The 7310-nt window shown below is 45.1% G+C and overlaps 1 protein-coding gene across 1 annotated transcript in view; it reads left to right on the top strand.

The window, feature by feature from the left end:
* The first annotated feature begins 3285 nt into the window (after window positions 1-3285).
* Window positions 3286-7310, top strand: part of ABI3 (ABI family member 3) — a 331848-nt gene continuing 327823 nt past the window's right edge. The window contains exon 1 of the mRNA XM_069634398.1: window positions 3286-3404. The gene's annotated coding sequence lies outside the window, so the exon portion shown is untranslated. The remainder of the gene's footprint in view (window positions 3405-7310) is intronic.

The raw sequence follows: 7310 nt of genomic DNA, 5'->3' as shown, positions 1-7310 counted from the left end.
GAAGCTTGTCTTTGTGAAGTTCCTGCCTCCAGCCAAAAACAGGTTTTTCCTGAATTGTTTCTCCAAAGGTGACTGAAGTCTTTTGGGTGGAAACACAATATACAATCCTTTAGTCAACTCCCCCACAACATATTTCCCTGACATTTTCTGTGCAAGCAGTGGTATCCTTTCACTGTGGCTTTTAAAGACGTCTTTGTTTTTCTTTTTCACATGTGTGCAAGCTTTTTGCTTATAATGTTTAACATCCTGTCTTTGCAGGTCACAAGATTCTTTGATTTCTCCTTTCTCTAAATGCTAAATTGGGGAAACAACAGTAAATGCAAAAGCACCTACATTAAAGATACCTGAATAATGATAAAAGCACCTAAATTAGGTGCACAGTAGTAAATGCAAAGCACCTATAGTTGAGATACCTGGATAGAGGAGAAACACCTAAATTGGAGACACGGCAGTAGAATGAAAACCACCTAATGATTGGTATACAGGAGTGATAGGAAAATTACTTACTAGCTGGCTAACCTCTGTGTCCTATGTTATGTATTTAAGAGGAGTGGTAGGGCTTTTTGGAATACAGTAATTGCGGTACTCCTCACCCAGACCACACTTACCTTATTTGTTGCTGCTAGTTGATGGTAGCTCGCTTCTCAGGCAAACATGGGCAAACACGGACTGGAGCTGTTTCTTTTTGGGAGCTGCCCTTTGCCGGGGGCCCTTAGCCGACGGGGCTGCACGGGCTGGGGCTGCACTGGGAGGTTGGCTTAAGTATCTGGAAGGCCCAATCATCGGCCAGAGGGCAGGTGGGTGGAAGGTCTCAGATGAGGAAGGTGAGGAAGAGGTTGGGTATGGAAAAATACAGTGCAGAAAGCGCCAGGGAAAATACAAAACAAATTCGAATTTTATTTAAATAAAAACGAAAATGAGGTCGCTCACAAGGGAGCAAGGCAAACCTTAACCCAAAACTGCTGCTGACAAATGGCTGCGGCCACAAGCATAGGGCCATAGTCCATAACAGGTCTACCGATGAGTGGGTAGACCCAATCACTGGGCGGGCTGGCTGGCTCAATCGCGGGTGGGAGGAAGGTCTCAGTGGAGGCGGCCGAGGAGTGTGTCAGTTAGGGAGAAATATGGTGTGGAAAGCACCGGGGGAAAAGACAAAACAAAAACGAATTTGGTTTAAATAAAAAACGAAAACGAGGTTGCTCACAAAGGAGCAGGGCAAACCTTACTCCAAAACTACTGCTAATTTCACATTTCAACAAAAATGCAAAACATCCATGGTTTGGGAAACAGAAATCTGAAGAAAAAAACCTGCTGGAATTGCTGTTTTGTAGATATGTAGACCTGCAGCCAAGAGTCTGCAAATTAAAATAAAGAGTAAGTAAGCCCTGGTAGTCAACACTATATTGTGCCTGAGAAGAACAAATACATGAAGTAACAGATTTTATTTGTCATATATAACCACACAATAATTTGAGCTGAATCAGCTTTAGCTCTTCTGTGAGAATTGGCAGACTGAGCTTGATTCTGAGGTGCATGCAAAAATAGAAAAGTGTTCTGCTATTAAGGAAGACCACTTTTCTTTTCAGCACCATATTCTGTCAAAGTGAGAATGTGGTAGCCTGGCATCAAAACATCGACATTTGCTTGTGCCTGAATTACAGCTTGACCACAGCCGTAGCAACCGTCAGGAATGGAGGGCAGGTCCCGAGAGGGGATTCTCATTTCAAAGGCCCCGGTTTTACATGTAAAAAAAAAGGGAGTTCAAATACCCCACCTCTGAGGTGTCATTAGCATCTTCTGCACACTTTTCCTTCATAATGAAGGCATTTCTCAGTCTGCAGCAGTACTTTTCTTATTTACTGAAGAGTCGTGGACACTTTCTTAAATAAAAAAAAGTGGTAGTGCACACGCTTGCCACAGAAAGCCGTGTATTAGCAGCTTTTACAGCTCAAAAGCATGACATGTCCCCTCCAATCGTTCCACCCAACTCAGAATGGTAGTGCTGGAACCAGGTGGTTAGAATTTTGCCTTTCTACTCTAATTTGATCCCAAGCACAACATCTGGGTGCTAGGTCTGCCCTGCACAATGTAAATGTACACAGTTCCTTTCAGTTGAAAGGTGGCCAGAGGCGCCTCATGGGAGTTGTAACTGTCGGTTTGGCACGTGTCTGTCTGGACCTGATCTGAGGTCCTGGAAAGCTTGTTCTTGTACCAGCCCCATTGCCTACCAAGGTTAACAATCTAAACTGTATGGAAAGAAATTGAAACAGTGTGCTTGTGCTTGGAATGAGCCCTGCGAAGCACTTACTCCCAAAAGAGCATTCAAATAGCGTCAACAACCTTTGGCTCTCCAGATGTTTTTGACTGCAACTCCCATCAGCCTTAGGCAGAATAATCAATAGTGAGGGATCATGGGAATTGTAGTCCAAGGTATCTGGCGAGCCACAGGTTGCAGCCCTTTCATTTATCAATGGTAAGCTATTTACGGAACCACGGCCTCGAGTTAGGTACTCATAATGAAAGGTGCCCATACGGATCTATGCGTTTCCTATAAATGAGTCTTTTTCAACTTTTTTTAGTCTTGAAGTTAATTTCTTTCTAACCACTGTCACTTGTGTTTATGGGGGATACCCCGCCGACCCTCTTATGCTTGCCATTTCCTCCTTACTCCACGTACCCCTTTACCATTTCTATTTCTTTTAGGTTTGTTAATGTATAATTGAATGCATTTTCATAATTAGGGATGTTTCGCTAAATCGTATTCTGAGAATGTCTTGCAGGTCTGGTGGAAATCCTCCACGTTGCTCTTGAGCCCTGCAATCCTCTTTGCTGGGAGGCTTTGACTTTCAACCTAAGCTAAAGCCGGCAGCAGGTGGCAGCTAGAAGTACTTCACAGGCGCAGTTCCTACAGCAACCAGATGGGGAGCAAAGGAGTGAACGTGTTTCCTTTAACAGACTGATAGCTGACAGGGGTTCCTATTGAATTACAGGACCAAGGTCCGTATACATGTAGTGGATTTCCTAGTGCCAACATGCCCTAGTCGGGTGAACAGTTTCCTTTATATGTCCTTGGTAACCTAGCCTTTATATAGCACTGAACACATTAGAAAGCTGCAGAGCACTGTACAAGTAGAGCGTCTGGTTCAGGCGGGTGAGGGCATGAGGCGGGGAATAAGCCTGTTGTGGTAATCTGGAATAAGTCATGCAATGTTCCCTCTGTCCCATCCTGGAGTGCAGGATGCAGGGGAGGGGGGTCACCCGATGATAGTAGGTGAGTTGTTTCCATGTGTGTGTGCCTCCCAGGTGAATGCCGGCTTTCCTGTCTTCACCTTCCTGGGTCCCAGTCTGGAGATGTCTTGGCTCTTGGTGGGGCGATGCTCTCTTGAAATGCTGAGTTTCATGGGGTAGGTACGATTGTGGCTTGGACATCAGTCGTTGGAGGTGGTGCTCAGCATGCTCATTGTCCTGGTAGCAGGACACCTTTGACATTTGCGGAATGGGAGAGGTGCCCCACTGCCAGGACAATGTCCCAAGTAGCTCCGGGCAGCAGAGGGGCTCTCACGTTGCTCTGTCTCAACAGAGCTTTACAATGTGAGCCATTGGGCACTGATGGGCTGGAGAGGGGGCTATTGGTAGGGACTTTTGTCCCTTAAGAAATCTGAATCGGGTGATCAGAAGTGAGAAGGGTGCATAATGATATATGCTTTGTGAAATAATTACTATGGGCCTCAATACGAGGATGGCGGTAACCCGCTGGTGCTACCGGCGGGTTGCCGCCGTCCTCGTAACAACGAATACGCCGCCTGACTTTGCAGTGCCACCAGGACATTACAAGTCCTGACGGAGGCAGAAGTCAGGCGGCAGAAACCGCCTCCGCCCACGACGGAGTGTGCCGTACCGGAAAGGGTGCTGGTAGGTTGCTACCGGCACCCTTATTTCCGGGCCGCCACACTCATAATGAGGCCCAATGGCTTTAAAAGCCAACAGGGATTTTTTAGGCTCACATTAATCTTCATGATGGTATTGTGACTTTGCATGCAGGATTGGGAGAATGAAACTAAAGCCATACTCTTATTGCTCAACATATTTCTATGACAATGTATATAGTGTATAGATAGTTTACTATAAAATACTAGTTTATTATGTAGTGTGTTTTGCTTCCGAGGCATTGCTATAGATAAAGTATCATTTTAACAAATGAAATGTAAATCAAATCCTTAATAAATATCTATATCAACTAAACCTGGGAAGATGTGCTCAGTTGCTTAAATTGTCCACATCCCGGTTTCACCATTTAACCAAAGTGTTTGTTCCTGTGCAAATCATTTATTCGCACGGTGTCCTATTTGTAGCTCTGTAATTGATTCTGATTCACTTCTTAGCTTATGTTAATATATCATGCTATTATAAAAAAAAAACCTAATGACTATAGAGTTGCTCCATATATAATAATAGTGCAATTTAGGTATTGTGCACCACAAGGTTATTTGCCACCTGGCTTACTTATGGAATCTAATTCTGAAGTCACTTCCATGGTGCCTCCAAGTATAAAAGATTGATGTTGCTCCTTGCAATGTCCTTTTCTGTGAAGTCACTTGTGTTGGTGCAATCCATATGAAAATTAGGAGGTTTGAATGCATTTTGCCCCAGAGCGCCTAGGCAGAGCTCTACTAGAGGAGTGGCCTGCATCTGTAAGGATCCTGGAGTTTACATTTTTTTGTGATGTGTGAAAATGCCATCTGCATCTTACCAGAAAAGTAGATTGGGCCAGGGGTGGGTGGTTTGACGCGCAAATGAGACAGAATGGAATTGCGGGCACTGCATTTGAGCGGGGGGGGGGGTAGCAGGACTTTTTTTGTGTCCCGCTCCTTCCTCGCTCTTGCAATGCTGGATACTCCCCCGATGCCAAACCTGCATAGACCAGTGTCCCACTTGGCCCACTCCAGTCAAAAGAGTGTGGACACGCCACTGGCACTTCGGTACACACAGTGCCTCTGTGCAATTTTCATTGTTTGAAATGCAGTCTGCAAACAATGCATGAAAATCCGGGCAGACAAAGGTTCTCTGCCATTTGCACACCTTATAGCACAAATAATCATAAATGACCCCTCCATGTGTGTACGTGGCGGGAGGCATTTACAGGGATTCCTACGGAATCTGCCAGATTTGTAAAAGCAGTTGCGTTCCATAGGACTTCAGTGCAGCATCAAATGCAAAATCAGATGTTGGCGGAAAGGAATTTGCATTTGTGTGGCAGGGAGAATGGGGGTGACAGAATCGATAATTCGCCATACAAATCAACTAAAATGATCCAGTTCCTAAAAAGGATGAGTGAAAGCATTAATGTATGCTTTTAACAAATGCATTTAACGAACCAGTTGATTTAAAAGAAGCAATGAAACAGAGGCAACATTTTCAGTGTGTTAATAACTGTATCCAAGTACCAATGTTCAAGTGAAATATACGAATATCAATGTACTTTACCTAAGGGGTATTTATTGATCGAAGTATGGCAGGAAGAGGCACACCAAATGGAGACTGGTAACCTCGCAGTCCAGCTGTTCAGGCTGCTGACCGCAGTCACGCCGCTTCCACACTCTCTGAATAAAAGTAGAAATGCTGAAAACCACCACTGGGCTGGCGTCAGAGTAGGCCCAGAAAAAAGTCTCTTGTTAATTGGTAATACTAGCCATGAGCACAAGGGGCGTAAGAGAGCTCTGCTTTACGTGACTTTATTGGCTGTATAGAAAAAAGTAATGGGCCACCTACCCCTCGGACAGACCACGTGAACACAGCCTCTCGTGGATCATGCCGTGCCCACTTTCCAGTAAACGCTCTAAGGGGCAAGTGCCAAGACGGGTGCGCATTTCCCAGAGCCAGATATCACCCAAGTATGGTTCCTGGCTCTCATATCACTTCATGATGAAATACAAGGTACACGATTAGTCTAGGGTGTAACCTACTTAACTGGACCTTGGCTGTGGTGACCTCCCAATAGCTTTCCTTAATTAATATGACATCAGTGAAAGAAATGGTATTGGTAACTTCCCATAAATGAGTAAGGCCCAAAAGACAACGAAGTGCTTCTTATGTTTGTGATGAAATCTCCGGTCTTGATCTGGGGACATCTAGTGGGGTTGACCAGGGAGGTCTGGGGCCTCCTCAAGCTAGTGCATGATGGGCTCAGGGGTGGTATGGGAAGTATCCCCTGGTCGCCCACACATAGTGCCTGTCTCAGGGCAGGGGGAAGTCACATGGTACCAACTAGGGATGGTGTCCCTTTAAGGGAAGTAGCCTTTACACCTGAGGAGCAGACAGTACATCTTATCAAGGTAATCAGGCTCTCCCCAACACCATATCACAGTCCTTTTGCTTCCAGTGGCGCTGGACTCTGTAACTACTGCTAGTTTAAGGGAAGCAAGGAATGGCCTGCCCCCTTGACCTCTCTTGCACAGATAAAGCAATCCTATCTAAATCTACAGAGGAAGAAAGAGGGGACAGATTCAGGGAGGGAAACTCGACAGTCAGCAGGGGTGGACTGGCCCACAGGGAACTCTGACGATTTCCCAGTAGGCATCTGCACCCTGGGGCTCTTCTGTGGTAACCTATTTTATTTCCAAATTTCTCATGGGAAAAAGCCTTAAAACATGGCTTTCACCCAAGTCCTCAACTAATTTAACCGTAGGGTTCTCACAGGCAGATATCCATAACACTTCTTCATTATTGTCTGTATACCCTGTATGTCGTAACTTACCCTCCTGCTGCTCTATGCTGCAAACAACACACGCAACGAATTATGGCGTCAGAAGTTCTGTAACTAATGTAAGATAATGATGTGACCTGTCGGAAGTTCTGTAAATAATGTAAGATAATGATGTAACCTGGAATCTGCAACCATTCTCCTAAAATAAAGCGCCTAGATGCCTCTGGGTTATGTGCGATATATAAATGTCTAAATAATTAAATAAAGAGCCAAGTCAGGAGGAAGATTTTCAAGGGATACTGGCGTGTCTGTTCATGCTCCCTTGTTTGAGTGGTCTCTTGTGAATCCTGTACCCCAAGGACCAGGAGAGAGGCCTGCTGTGAATCGTTAACCACAAGGCTTAGGAGAGACACTTGCTGTGATTCATGTGGTTTAATGTCTAGGAGAAATGCCCACTTAGAAGACTGAAATCTAAGGTCTGGGAAGATTTACCGAGAGACCTGAAGAATATGATCTAGAAGGTAACCTGCACAGAAGCCTGACATATGAGGCCTGATGAAAACCTGCTGAGAAGCTTGAAACCCAAGGTCTAGGAAAAGACCTGGCG

Source organism: Ambystoma mexicanum, chromosome 13 (assembly GCF_040938575.1).
Source record: "Ambystoma mexicanum isolate Mex_15411 chromosome 13, UKY_AmexF1_1, whole genome shotgun sequence".
NCBI lineage: Eukaryota > Metazoa > Chordata > Amphibia > Caudata > Ambystomatidae > Ambystoma > Ambystoma mexicanum.
Note: the sequence above shows the minus strand (reverse complement) of the source record. Positions and strands in the feature narration are given on the sequence as shown.